Below are 15,440 nucleotides of genomic sequence, written 5' to 3'. Positions count from 1 at the left end.
GCAACTCAGCATTCTTTGTCCTCCAAACACGACGAGTTGAGTTTTTACCAAAAAGTTCTATTTTGGTTTCATCTGACCATATGACATTCTCCCAATCTGCTTCTGGATCATCCAAATGCTCTCTAGCAAACTTCAGACGGGCCTGGACATGTACTGGCTTAAGCAGGGGGACACATCTGGCACTGCAGGATTTGAGTCCCTGGCGGCGTAGTGTGTTACTGATGGTAGGCTTTGTTACTTTGGTCCCAGCTCTCTGCAGGTCGTGCACTAGGTCCCCCCGTGTGGTTCTGGGATTTTTGCTCACCGTTCTTGTGATCATTTTGACCCCACGGGGTGAGATCTTGCGTGGAGCCCCAGACCGAGGGAGATTATCAGTGGTCTTGTATGTCTTCCATTTCCTAATAATGCTCCCACAGTTGATTTCTTCAAACCAAGCTGCTTATCTATTGCAGATTCAGTCTTCCCAGCCTGGTGAAGGTCTACAATTTTGTTTCTGCCATTAATACAGGTAACGAGTGGAGGACAGAGGAGCCCCTTAAAGAAGAAGTTACAGGTCTGTGAGAGCCAGAAATCTTGCTTGTTTGTAGGTGACCAAATACTTATTTTCCACCATAATTTCCAAATAAATTCATTAAAAATCCTACAATGTGATTTTCTGGATTTTTTCCCCTCATTTTGTCTGTCTCTCATCTTTTTAAGCAGGAGAACTTGCACAATTGGTGGCTGACTAAATACTTTTTTGCCCCACTGTATTTGTATGAACATAACAAGATTCAACAACTGAAATGTAAACTGAACAAGTTCCACAGACATGTGCCTAACAGATATGGAAAAATGTGTCCTTGAATAAAGGGGGGGTTCAAAATCAAAAGTGACAGTCAATATCTGGTGTGGCCACCAGCTGCATTAAGTACTGCAGTGCATCTCCTCCTCATGGACTGCACCAGATTTGCCAGCTCTTGCTGTGAGATGTTATCCCACTCTTCCACCAAGGCACCTGCAAGTTCCCAGACATTTCTGGGGGGAATGGCCCTCACCCTCCAATCCAACAGGTCCCAGACGTGCTCAATGGGATTGAGATCCGGGCTCTTCGCTGGCCATGGCAGAACACAAAAATTCCTGTCTTGTAGGAAATCACACACAGAAAGAGCAGTATGGCTGGTGCCTATGTCATGCTGGAGGGTCATGTCAGGATGAGCCTGCAGGAAGGGTATCACACGAGGGAGGAGGATGTCTTCCCTGTAACACAGAGCGTTGAGATTGACTGCAATGACAACATGCTCAGTCCGATGATACACACCGCCCCCAGACCATGACGGACCCTCCACCTCGATCCCACTCCAGGATACAGGCCTCAGTGTCACGCTCATTCCTTCGACAATAAATGCGAATCCAACCATCACCCCTGGTGAGACAAAACCGAAACTCGTCAGTGAAGAGCACTTTTTGACAGTCCTGTGTGGTCCAGCGACGGTGGATTTGTGCCCATAGGTGACGTTGTTGCCGGTGATGTCTGGTGAGGACGTGCCTTACAATAGACCTACAAGCCCTCTGTCCAGCCTCTCTCAGCCTATTGCGGACTGTTGGAGGGATTGTGCGTTCCTGCTGTAACTCGGGCTGTTGTTGTTGTTGCCGCCATCCAGTACCTGTCCCACAGGTGTGATGTTCGGGTGTACCGATCCTGTGCAGGTGTTGTTACACGTGGTCTGCCACTGCGAGGATGATCAGCTGTTTGTCCTGTCTCCATATAGCGCTGTCTTAGGCGTCTCACAGTACGGACATTGCAATTTATTGCCCTGACCGCATCTGCAGCATGCCTGCAGATGAGCAGGGACCCTGGGACCTTTCTTTTGGTGTTTTTCAGAGTCAGTAGAAAAAGTCAGTAGAAAGGCCTCTTTAGTGTCCTAAGTTTTCATAACTGTGACCTTCATTGCCTTCAGTCTGTCAGCGGTTGGTGTCTTAAAATGACCGTTCCACAGGTGCATGTTGATAAATGTTTCTGGTTCATTGAACAAGCATGGGAAACAGTGTTTAAACCCTTTACAATGAGGATCTGAACTTTATTGGATTTTTACAAATGATCTTTGAAAGACAGGGTCCTGAAAAAGGGACGTTTCTTTTTTTGCTGAGTTTATAAATCAAATCAAAATCAAATGTTATTTGTCACATACACATGGTTAGCAGATGTTAATACGAGTGTAGCGAAATGCTTGTGCTTCTAATTCTGGCAATGCAGTAATAACCAACGAGTAATCTAACCTAACAAGTCCACAACTACTACCTTATACACACACAAGTGTAAAGGGATAAAGAATATGTACATGAAGATACATGAATGAGTGATGGTACAGAACGGCATAGGCAAGATGCAGTAGATGGTATCGAGTACAGTATATACATATGAGATGAGTAATGTAGGGTATGTAAACAAAGTGGCATAGTTTAAAGTGGCTAGTGATAAATGTATTACATAAAGATGCAGTAGATGATAGAGTACAGTATATACATATGCATATGAGATGTGTAATGTAGGGTATGTAAACATTATATTAAGTGGCATTGTTTAAAGTGCCTAGTGATAAAAATTTTTACATCAATTTCCATTATTAAAGTGGCTGGAGTTGAGTCAGTATGTTGGCAGCAGCCACTCAATGTTAGTGGTGGCTGTTTAACAGTCTGATGGCCTTGAGATAGAAGCTGTTTTTCCAGTCTCTCGGTCCCTGCTTTGATGCACCTGTACTGACCTCGCCTTCTGGATGATAGCGGGGTGAACAGGCAGTGGCTCGGGTGGTTGTTGTCCTTGATGATCTTTATGGCCTTCCTGTGACATCGGGTGGTGTAGATGTCCTGGACGGCAGGTAGTTTGCCCCCGGTGATGCGTTGTGCAGATCTCACAACGCTATCTGTGTGGGTGGATCAATTCAGTTAGTCCGTGATGTGTACGCCGAGGAATTTAAAAATTACTACCCTCTCCACTACTGTCCCGTCGATGTGGATAGGGGGGTGCTCCCTCTGCTGTTTCCTGAAGTCCACAATCATCTCCTTTGTTTTGTTGACGTTGAGTGTGAGGTTATTTTTCTGACACCACACTCAGATGGCCCTCACCTCCTCCCTGTAGGCCGTCTCGTCGTTGTTGGTAATCAAGCTTACCACTGTGGTGTCATCCGCAAACTTGATGATTGAGTTGGAGGCGTGCATGGCCACGCAGTCGTGGGTGAACAGGGAGTAAAGGAGAGGGCTCAGAACGCACCCTTGTGGGGCCCCAGTGTTGAGGATCAGCGGGGTGGAGATGTTGTTACCTACCCTCACCACCTGGGGGCGGCCCGTCAGGAAGTCCAGTACCCAGTTGCACAGTGCGGGGTCGAGACTATGGTGTTAAATGCTGAGCTGTAGTCGATGAACAGCACTCACATAGGTATTCCTCTTGTCCAGATGGGTTAGGGCAGTGTGCAGTGTGGTTGCGATTACGTCGTCTGTGGACCTATTGGGGCGGTAAGCAAATTGGAGTGTGTCTAGGGTGTCAGGTAGGGTGGAGGTGATATGGTCCCTTGACTAGTCTCTCAAAGCACTTCATGATGACGGAAGTGAGTGCTACGGGGCGGTAGTCGTTTAGCTCAGTTACCTTAGCTTTCTTGGGAACAGGAACAATGGTGGCCCTCTTGAAGCATGTGGGAACAGCAGACTGGGATAAGGATTGATTGAATATGTCCGTAAACACACCAGCCAGCTGGTCTGCGCATGCTCTGAGGACGCGGCTGGGGATGCCGTCTGGGCCTGCAGCCTTGCGAGGGTTAACACGTTTAAATGTTTTACTCACGGCGGCTGCAGTGAAGGAGAGTCCGCAGGTTTTGGTTGCGGGCCGTGCCAGTGGCACTGTATTGTCCTCAAAGCGAGCAAAAAAGTTATTTTGTCTGTCTGGGAGCAAGACATCCTGGTCCGTGACGGGGCGGGTTTTCTTTTTGTAATCCGTGATTGACTGTAGACCCTGCCACATACCTCGTGTCTGAGCCGTTGAATTGCGACTCTACTTTGTCTCTATACTGACGCTTATTAGCTTGTTTGATTGCCTTGCGGAGGGAATAGCTATACTATTTGTTTTCGAGTCATGTTTCCGGTCACCTTGCCCTAGTTAAAAGCAGTGGTTCTGGTGAGAGTTGCATTTCTGGTGAGAGCTGCATTAGGCTACATTCTGTGATGTAAATTTTTGAAGCCTGGGTCTAACTACTCACACAGTCAGTCAGTAGCAAAATGTATGGCATCTCAGAAATGTTCTTTATCTTATTTAAGGAACTACTTTAATGAGCTACCTAATTATACAGTGGCAAGAAAAAGTATGTGAACCCTTTGGAATTACCTAGATTTCTGTATGAATTGGTCATCAAATTTGATCTGATCTTCATCTAAGTCATAACAATAGACAAACATTGTGTGCTTAAACTAATAACACACAAATTATTGTATTGTTCGTGTCTATATTGAATACATTATTTCAACATTCACAGTGTATGTTGGAAAGATTATGTGAACCCCGAGGCTAATCAGCTAGCCTGGAGTCAGCTAGCCTGGAGTCCAATCAATGAGACAAGATTGGAGATGTTGGTTAGAGCTGCCTTGCCCTATAAAAAAAACACTCACCAAATTTGAGCTTGCTATTCACAAGAAGCATTACCACGCGCTCTCACCACTGGCGTTCCCCAGGGCTCTGTTCTAGGCCCTCTCCTATTCTCGCTATACACCAAGTCACTTGGCTCTGTCATAACCTCACATGGTCTCTCCTATCATTGCTATGCAGACGACACACAATTAATCTTCTCCTTTCCCCCTTCTGATGACCAGGTGGCGAATCGCATCTCTGCATGTCTGGCAGACATATCAGTGTGGATGACGGATCACCACCTCAAGCTGAACCTCGGCAAGACGGAGCTGCTCTTCCTCCCGGGGAAGGACTGCCCGTTCCATGATCTCGCCATCACGGTTGACAACTCCATTGTGTCCTCCTCCCAGAGCGCTAAGAACCTTGGCGTGATCCTGGACAACACCCTGTCGTTCTCAACTAACATCATGGCGGTGGCCCGTTCTTGTAGGTTCATGCTCTACAACATCCGCAGAGTACGACCCTGCCTCACACAGGAAGCAGCGCAGGTCCTAATCCAGGCACTTGTCATCTCCCGTCTGGATTACTGCAACTCGCTGTTGGCTGGGCTCCCTGCCTGTGCCATTAAACCCCTACAACTCATCCAGAACGCCGCAGCCCGTCTGGTGTTCAACCTTCCCAAGTTCTCTCACGTCACCCCGCTCCTCCGCTCCTCCACTGGCTTCCAGTTGAAGCTCGCATCCGCTACAAGACCATGGTGCTTGCCTACGGAGCTGTGAGGGGAACGGCACCTCAGTACCTCCAGGCTCTGATCAGGCCCTACACCCAAACAAGGGCACTGCGTTCATCCACCTCTGGCCTGCTCGCCTCCCTACCACTGAGGAAGTACAGTTCCCGCGCAGCCCAGTCAAAACTGTTCGCTGCTCTGGCCCCCCAATGGTGGAACAAACTCCCTCACGACGCCAGGACAGCGGAGTCAATCACCACCTTCCGGAGACACCTGAAACCCCACCTCTTTCAGGAATACCTAGGATAGGATAAAGTAATCCTTCTCACCCCCCTTAAAAGATTTAGATGCACTATTGTAAAGTGGCTGTTCCACTGGATGTCTTAAGGTGAACGCACCAATTTGTAAGTCGCTCTGGATAAGAGCGTCTGCTAAATGACTTAAATGTAAATGTAATGATGTGAACCGTGCCTCAACCAAAATTGATTTTAAATAAAGCTGGAAAGGGTTACAAAAGTATCTCTTAAAGCCTTGATTTTCATCAGTCCACGGTAAAACAAATAGTCTATAAATGGAAAGTTCAGCACTGTTGCTACTCTCCCTAGGAGTGGCCGTCCTGCAAAGATGACTAAGACTAACATTGAGTGCTCAATGAGGTTAAGAAGAATCCTAATGTCAGCTAAAGACTTCTCTGGAACATGCTAACATCTCTGTTGATGAGTCTATGATACGTAAGACGCCAAACAAGAATAGTGTCCATGGGAGGACACCAAGGAAAGAAGCCAACAAAAAAGCCAAACAAAACATTGTTACATGTCTGAAGTTTGCAAAAGTGCATCTGGAGGTTCCACAGCGCTACTGACAAAATATTCTGTGGACAGATGAAATTACAGTTGAGTTGTTTGGAATGAACACACAACACTATGTGTGGAGAAAAAAAGGCACAGCACGCCATCATCAAAAACTCATCCCAACTGTAAAGTACGGTGGAGGGAGCATCATGGTTTGGGGCTGCTTTGCTGCCTCAGGGCCTGGACAGCTTGCTATCATCGACAGAAAAATGAATTCCCAAGTTTATCAAGACATTTTACAGGTGAATGTTAGGCTATCTGTCCGCCAATTGAAGCTCATCAGAAGTTGGGTGATGCAACAGGACAATGATCCAAAACACAGAAGTAAATCAAAAACAGAATGGCTTCAACAGAAAAAAATACACCTTCTGGAGTGGCCCAGTCAGTCCTGACCTCAACCCGATAGAGATTATATGGCATGACCTCCAGAGCAGTTCACACCAGAGATCCCAAGAATATTGCTGAACTGAAGCAGTTTTGTAAAGAGGAATGGTCCAAAACACTTCCTGACCGCTGTGCAGGTCTGATCCGCAACTACAGAAAACATTTGGTTGAGTTTATTGCTGCCAAAGGAGGGTCAACCAGTTATTAAATCCAAGGGTTCACATACTTTTTCCACCCTGCACTGTGAATGTTTACACGGTATGTTAAATTTTGACAAACGTATAATTGTTTGTGTGTTATTAGTTTAAGCAGACTGTGTATGTCTATTGTTGTGACTTAGATCAGATACCAATTTATGCAGAAATCCAGGTATTTCCAAAGGGTTCACTTACTTTTTCTTGCCACTGTACATCTGCCAAAATCTGGTTTATGATGCACATCTGTCTGGCAGCATCCTCAAATCCATCAGAGATTTTTTTTTTTAATTAAGCGTTTGAGCTTACCTTCATTAGGAAATATGACCCACTTTGCAGAATAATGAACATAATCAAATAATATATTTTATTGGTCACATGAGCCAAATACAACAGGTGTAGACTTTACAGTGAAACGCTTACTTACGAGTCCATTCCCAACAGTGCAGCGTTAAAGAAGTAAGACAAATATTTACTACACTATTGGAGTGAATGATCAATACACTTCTCCCAAACATGTAGGCTTGGAGCAATGTGTCATGACATCACATCAGTACTCCAGGGTTCTCTCCAAAAGTGACAGACTTAGCAAACTCTGATTTAGCCACAAAATGGAAGCACGGGTAATAGAAAAAGATGACTACCTGGCCTGGGCATAGCAATGAATTAGGCGACATGGCATGTTCATTACACAGTACAGTGGTATAGCGTGGTATGAGTTTGCGTTCTAGTCTATGGTTTCCTTTAGTACACATTCGTTTGATCACACCAGTCATGTGGGAAATTCCACGGTAACAGAATTGCGCAGAGACTGATTTTTCACTTGAAAATGTATGGCAAAAAATAAAATTGATGTCAAAATTTAACAGACCATACTCTATGCACAAGGAAGAATTTACATTCAACATTTAACAAAACCATTTAATGGAAGAACTGTGCAGATGCAAAGTTTGGTAAAAGAATCTCTGTAGAATTTTTTAGCCAGTGGTTCTGAATGTTGCACTCACGAGCCAAAAGGGGTCCCCGAATATTGCATACTACATCACGTGCAGATATGTGCATCACGTCATTGCGCTCGCTCTCCCACTGCTGTGTCCACTGAGCCCACCCTGCAACCTCATTGGATAACGCTGGGCAGACCTCTTGCTAGCTGTCACCCAAATGTGAGGGGCTGAATCTCATTGGCTGGAACTCAAATTGCTAGGGGGCCACCCCACTTGGGTGGAAATACAGAGAAAATGTCACAGCACAGTGTCAAGAAAACAATCGCTTTCAAACTAGGAATTTCATGGCAAATTGAGGTAAGACAGTAATTCTGCTGATAGATCATACATACATAATCTACACATTGACACATCCAGTCAAAACTAAAATAGAACAGCTCTACCGCTTCTTAGACTTGTTTGTTAGACTATGTTAACTTGCCAGGTCACCCAGTCACATATTGCAGCTATAAGATTCAAAGATGTCTGCAGAAAGAATGGGGTGTCTGCTATGACATAACACATTGAGTTTGAAAACATGAATTTGGGTTATTGAACTACAGTAAGTGAAGTGGATGTACACAGGGCAACAGAATTGCAGTAACGGAATTCCATCATGTGTCCCTGATCTGTAATACACAGAAATGCATAATTATGGATATAATTTCCAATTCATGTTGATATAGAAAAATAGAAAAAGGTATAAAGGTATGCAATATCCTCCTTTGCATATTTGGGTATTGTTCTGGCTATTATTTTAAGGAGCTTTTTGGTTGGTCCGGAGTTTGGTCTGTACCAAATCTGAACCAATCGTAGACATCTACAGTTGAAGTCGGAAGTTTAGCATGATGTCATTTAAATGTAATTTAAACTCAGTTTTTCACAATTCCTGACATTTAATCCTAGTAAAAATTACCTGTCTTAGGTTAGTTAGGATCACCACTTTATTTTAAGACTGAAATGTCAGAATAATAGTAGAGAATTATTTATTTCAGCTTTAATTTCTTTCATCACATTTCCAGTGGGTCAGAAGTTTACATACACTCACTTAGTATTTGGTAGCATTGCCATTGAATTGTCTGACTTGGGTCAAACATTTATGTATTTTTTAAACCTTTATTTTACTAGGAAAGTCAGTTAAGAACAAATTCTTATTTTCTATGACGGTCTAGGAACAGTGGGTTAACTGCCTTGTTCAGGGGCAGAACGACAGATTTGTACCTTGTCAGCTCGGTGATTCGATCTTGCAACCTTTCAGTTACTAGTCCAACGCACTAACCACTAGGCTACGCTGCTGCCCCCGAGCTGTGCTAAACATTTCGGGTTGCCTTCCACAAGTTTCCCACAATAAATTGGGTGAATTTTGGCCCATTTCTCCTGACAGAGCTTGTGTAACTGAGTAAGGTTTCAGCCTCCTTGCTTGCACACACTTTTTCAGTTCTGCCCACAACTTTTCTAAAGGGTTGAGGTCAGGGCTTTGTGATGGCCACTCCAATACCTTGACTTTGTTGTCTTTAAGCCATTTTGCCACAACTTTGGAAGTATGCTTGGGGTCATTGTCCATTTGGAAGATCCATTTGCGACCAAGCTTTAACTTCCTGACTGATGTCTTGAGATGTTACTTCAATATATTCACCTAATTTTCCTTATGATGCCATCTATTTTGTGAAGTGCACCCATCCCTCCTGCAGCAAAGCACCCCGACAACATGATGCTGCCACCCCTGTGCTTCACGGTTGGGATGGTGTTCTTAGGCTTGCAAGCGTCCCCTTTTTTCCTCCAAACATAACGATGGTCATTATGGCCAAACAGCTCTATTTTTGTTTCATCAGACCAGAGGATATTTCTCCAAAAAAGTATAATCTTTGTCCCCATGTGCAGATGAAAACCATAGTCTGTCTTTTTTATGGCGGTTTTGGAGCAGTGGCTTCTTCCTTGCTCAGCGGACATTCAGGTTATGTCGATATAGGACTCGTTTTACTGTGGATATAGATACTTTTGTACCCGTTTCCTCCAGCATCTTCACAATGTCCTTTGTTGTTGTTCTGGGATTGAGCTACACTTTTCACACCAAAGTACGTTAATCTCTAGGAGACAGAACGCTTCTCCTTCCTGAGCAGTATGATGGCTGTGTGGTCCCACGGTGTTTATACTTGCATTCTATTGTTTGTACAGATGGACGTGGTACCTTCAGGGGTTTGGATATTGCTCCCAAGTATGAACTAGACTTGTGGAGGTCTACAAAATATTTTTCTGAGGTCTTGGCAGATTTCTTTTGATTTTCCCATGATGTCAAGCAAAGAGGCACTGAGTTTGAAGGTAGGCCTTGAAATACATCCAGAGGTACACCTCCAATTGACTCAAATTATGTCAATTAGACTAACAGAAGCTTCTAAAGCCATGACATCATTTTCTGGCATTTTCCAAGATGTTTAAAGGCACAGTCAACTTAGTGTATGTAAACTTCTGATCTGACCCACTGGAATTGTGATTCCAGTGAATTAGAAGTGAAATAATCTGTCTGTAAAACAATTTTGGGAAAAATTACTTGTATCATACACAAAGTAGATGTCCTAACCAACTTGCCAAAACTACAGTTTGTTAATTAACAAGAAATTTGTGGAGTGGTTGAAAAATTGCTTTTAATGACTCCAACCTAATTGTATGTAAACTTCCGACTTCAACTGTATGTTTAAAATGTTTGGACATCAAAGTACAGCACAGGAGAGCTCAGTATTGTTTTCCTTAAACCTTAATTTGAACAAATTCTTATTTTACAATGACGGCCTACCCCTCCCCTAACCCGGACAATGCTGGGCCAATTGTGCATCCTATAGGACTCCTGATCACCGTCGGTGTTGATACAACCCGGGACCGAACCAGGGTCTGTAGTGACGTCTCTAGCACTGAGATGCAGTGCTTTAGACCGCTGTGCCACTCAGGAGCCTAATGGGAGTACAGCACAGAACAGAATAGTAGAGTTCAGTAGAGTATAGGCTAGTTCAGTACAGTACAGCTCAATACAGTACATTGGAGTACAACTTGTGTGCTACTGTGTACTGTACTATACTCAACTTTTGACTTTACTCTGTGCTCTACTGGACTGTATTCCCCACACTTCTGAAACATCAACGGCTATGATTGGTTACGGTTTGGATCAAAGTAAGGCCGCTCCGGTCTGTACCAAAAGCGACATATTGAAATCAAGGCCAGGTTCAGATTGACAAAATTTCTACTACTTTTCAACGTCCGTGGACGTCCAGTGTTGGTCGGTGATCAGTTGTTAAGGATGCTGGTTACAGTAAATGGAAAGAAAGGAGGCTCAAGGGTAGGTGTCAGCCAGGAGAGGTGACATTAACTGGAGAGGGGGGTTGTCCAGACTGTTTTCGCACTTGCTTTGACGATCAGACAACCATTGTCTTGCGTCAGATAGGGCATCAATTCCGCCTGCACTGATCAGTCTCGTACCTCACAAAGGGCTAGCAAGAAAATAGTTCTAGTTCAGCTACAATGTGCTGTCTAACGTTAGAAAATATTACCTAGGTGAGATGATCGCCAAATAAACGTCAAAAACAGGCTGAATTAATCAAAGCTATAACAAAACATTTGTAAATAATGTTAATGTAATTTGGTTAGGGAAGTCGTACCATTTGACATCTAAGGAGTTTCAATATCTAGATTTCCATCAAATTGCCGACAGAGTTTCATGCAAATATTCTAAAATCTGCATGAAGTGGTGTGTTTCCACAAAACTGACTTGTTGTGAATGAAAATTAATGCATGAAGACAGTGCACACAAAATGTACTTTGTCACTTAAAACTTCTTAGGACTAGTCCCCTTTTTTCTCAATTTCCGCCTGACTGACGTGCCCAAAGTAAACTGCCTGTTGCTCACGCCTGGAAGCCAGGATATGCATATAATTGGTACCATTGGAAAGAAAACACTTTGAAGTTTGTAGAAATGTTAAAATAATGTAGGGGACTATAACACATATAAAAAAGAATCCTGGAGTGTTACCCGCTAAACACCAGTCTCAATGTCAACAGTGATGAGGCGACTCTGGGATGCTGACCTTCTAGGCAGAGTTGCAAAGAAAAAGCCATATCTCAGACTGGCCAATAAAAATAAAAGATTAAGATGGGCAAAAGAACACAGACACTGGATAGAGGAACTGACATTGAGACTGGTGTTTTGCGGATACCATTTATTGAAGCTGCCAGTTGAGGACTTGTGAGGTGTCTGTTTCTCAAACTAGACACTCCATTAGAGCGCCCTGTCGCTCGGAACATCATCACTCGTGGTACGGTTTTGGAAACATCAGAGATGAGTAAATTACAAAAATTGATACACACCTTTATAGGGTTAGTGTTCCCACAAGGCCATATCTTCATGTTACAGCGCGTTCAAGGGAAACAGATAGAAGACTGAGCCTACTGCCTGCGTTAATTAGCTATCTGCATCTCCTATTAACACCTGTGTCTGAATTGAAGACGGTCGCCACAAACATGTTGTCATTGAAAAATACTGTTGGCTGCAAGTGTTAAAAAAAATCTAATTCAAATCATTAGGCTCCTTTAGTCCATTATTGGGCTAGACTGGTCCAACTGATTCTTTCCAGTTTTGATTTGATAGAAATACATAAAATCTATAAAAATGCCATTTAAATCAGTATAAATCTATAACTAATTCACCGTTTGTCACAGAAACATCAAACTAAGTATGATTTATTCTGTAAATGTCTAGCATACTTTTTTTTATTCTTTGAAGCACAACCTTTAGAACTATGGGCTCCAGAAAGCGTCTTTAAATGTGTCAACAATGCATAAAAATGTGGTCCTCTTTTTTTCCAGTCTTCAATGCAAAGTAAGACTGCTCAATGTGCGTTTTGCATCATCCAGAGAAAACTGATGACCATCTGACCAACTGGGTTTGTCTTTGTGTAATATAACAGTAGGCTATGAAAACTCATATAGTTTCATCCTTCAAGACATTTAGAAGTATGAAACTTTGCCTTGAAACTTTTAATCAGGGTTATCCTTGCTCTAATGTTCTATTATCATTACTTTAATATTCTACTATGAGATATACTAGATACATACTATGACAACAATCCACTGTAATAGGTACACACGTATCTGGCACAAGTGACAATTAAACTGATTTGGATTTCAAAGACTGCCATTAATGTAATGTTTGATATTACAACATTGATGTGTGATACCTTTTTTATAAATGCATATGTTTTTTGCAAATGTATGCCTTTATTACTATATGATTTATATTGCCTGAATACTCAACAATGATTAACACCTCAGTTGTGTGTGTCTGTCAAGTTTGAGGTCAAATGAATGTAATTTAAAGTCAATTTAGCAAATGAACAAAAATCCAATTCAATTTGAAAATGTTCCTAATTGCAAAAGTGTGTAACAGAATGGGTATTCCAGAACTGTAATTTACATGTAAATAAACATAACCCTCTTTTATGTTTTTAATACTGCAGATAGAATGTGTGCCAAAGATGGTACCATTCAGCTTGTCTGGGGATGACAAAGAAGGACTTCAATAAAGCCTAAATAGAAAATGATTGGAAGGGGCCTCTTTGCTGTTAAATTACAGACACATAAATGACGGTTGTGCCTTGTAACTACTTTAAAATGTGGAACTGTTGCACTAAAAATGCAAACATTGATTCGGCATACAATTTAAGATTCATATAGAACAATGCACTAGAAATAAACATTCCTTTAAAGTTACTGCAAATAAATGCATACTTTCACTTTTCTCTGAGACATTCACTGAATTAGTTATTGATTTCTTCATCTTTAAATGCAATATTTGAGATTTTATGTATTTTCATTCAAACAAAACTGGAATTTCTACTCAAAGCAAAAGTTGTAAAAGTATGCTAGACATTTATAGAATAAATCATACCTAGCTTGATAATTGAAAACAAAACGTTTGAAAAGTATGCTACACATTTATAGAATAAACCATATAGATTTTTGTTTCTGTGACAAGCAATGAAATAGTTGTTGTTTTTACCATTTAAAATGGCTTTTGGCGAATGTGTATTGAGGTCCGAATATAAAACCAACTTTACCTCGGTGTGACACCATGTCAATGTAAGTAGCTAGCTTGGTTAGCCATAGCAACCTCACTAGCTACAGCAGTCGCAAACCTGCATTTCACCCTCCTTGCACGTCTGTGGCTGACAGTTTGCTATAACGTTACCGTTTCAGTAAAACAAATATACATAAATACCGACCACACAAAGAGATATTCATGGACTTGTCCGGTAGCAAGTCAACTAACGTTAGTTAGCACACAACCTAGCTGCAGCTAGTTTACTAAGCAAACCGCAAAACAAACGGCCTAAACGCATCTGACAGGCTTCCTTAAAGACTGTGAAACTTGTCAGGTGAAACAGATGTGTAACTGACATGAGATTAAAATAACACACTAGCTAATTAATCGAGTAGCTAGAGAACTATGTCCGGCTAGCCACTAGCATTAGCTGACAGCTCACCTGTCAAATTCACTACTCTCGTGGCACCTAGCTAGCTTACGTCTCCCAGGTTCTTCTGAAGTCTTCTGCTTACTGAACAGTAGCTAATGATGTAGATGTCAATGATAAACAACCGTTTGCTCATTTGAGAACTCTTGATTTGACTCGTCCTATTCCATCATATTTTCACGTCGCCACAGACTTGCGTGCATGTGGCGTCTGACAGTTAGGCAGAACGTGCATAAAATTGAAATACACAGCACGGACTCGACACTTACACGTTATCAAAGCCAAGTCGATTCTAGACATTTTATTTATATCTGAAACGTTCACTCGAATGTTCAGCCCTAAACTTCATGGGGCAGTTTCTTAGCATGTCATGTATCTTCTTCAAACCATTTTTTTTTTGTTTAATAATTTGAACATTACTGTGGCTTGGAATAACATTCCTTATATTTTAACCTTAGTCATTGTAAATAGAGCAGATATTTCACCTTTGCTGGCCCTAGTAGTAGCTAGAAGAGGTCAAGCCACTTAGAAGACAAGGCTGCAAAAACCCTGGGAGCTGTTTTCCCAAACATAGATGAAGCCTCGTGCTGAACTAAAAAGCTATTTCAATGGAAGTTCTTAATCGAGCATGCTTTTAGTCCAAGCCTAGGCTAAATCCGTGTCTGGGAATCTGGCCCTCAGTGTGGGTTTGAAAAAAAAAGAGTATTTTATCCTATTATGGTTATGATATAAGCATCTATGACATCCCTGTCTGCTCATATATGCATGATAAATACTTCAGGTATAGCTGAAACGTATTCTGAATAATAGATGGGAAAATCATTATATGCTGCAATGAGATCTAGCCTGTTTGCTAGTCTGTTTCTGATCTCTTAAAAATGACATCAATGGAGTTGGCAAGAGCACAAACAGATCTGAGACCAGGCTAAATTAGATCCAGTAGGAGGGAACAATCAAAGTAATCCATATAGCTTTATTTCTACATTGCACAAAGTAAAATAAAAATAATGTTTTAAAACAGGAAAGATGTTAAATGTTTAAATTGTTAATTTATTTCAGAATTATAAAATGTATACTAAATACTATACAGAACTAGGTATTGTATGTTATAAACACATCAGGGATTCAAGCTTGATAAACCAAAGGCAGAAATACCATTCATTTATTAAAGGTGCTACACATAAGATTGAAA

General features: G+C 42.0%; 1 protein-coding gene across 5 annotated transcripts in view; it reads right to left on the bottom strand.

The window, feature by feature from the left end:
• LOC115127624 (dymeclin-like) overlaps positions 1 to 14,459 on the bottom strand; it is a 165,507-nt gene extending 151,048 nt beyond the window's left edge. For all 5 annotated transcript variants that reach the window (XM_029657241.2, XM_029657247.2, XM_029657252.2 and 2 more), the window contains exon 1: positions 14,261 to 14,459. The gene's annotated coding sequence lies outside the window, so the exon portion shown is untranslated. The remainder of the gene's footprint in view (positions 1 to 14,260) is intronic.
• Positions 14,460 to 15,440: the final 981 nt, after the last annotated feature.

Source organism: Oncorhynchus nerka, linkage group LG4 (assembly GCF_034236695.1).
Source record: "Oncorhynchus nerka isolate Pitt River linkage group LG4, Oner_Uvic_2.0, whole genome shotgun sequence".
Classification (NCBI taxonomy): Eukaryota; Metazoa; Chordata; class Actinopteri; order Salmoniformes; family Salmonidae; genus Oncorhynchus; species Oncorhynchus nerka.
The sequence above is the reverse complement of the archived record's forward strand: the minus strand, read 5'-3'. Positions and strand labels throughout refer to the sequence as shown.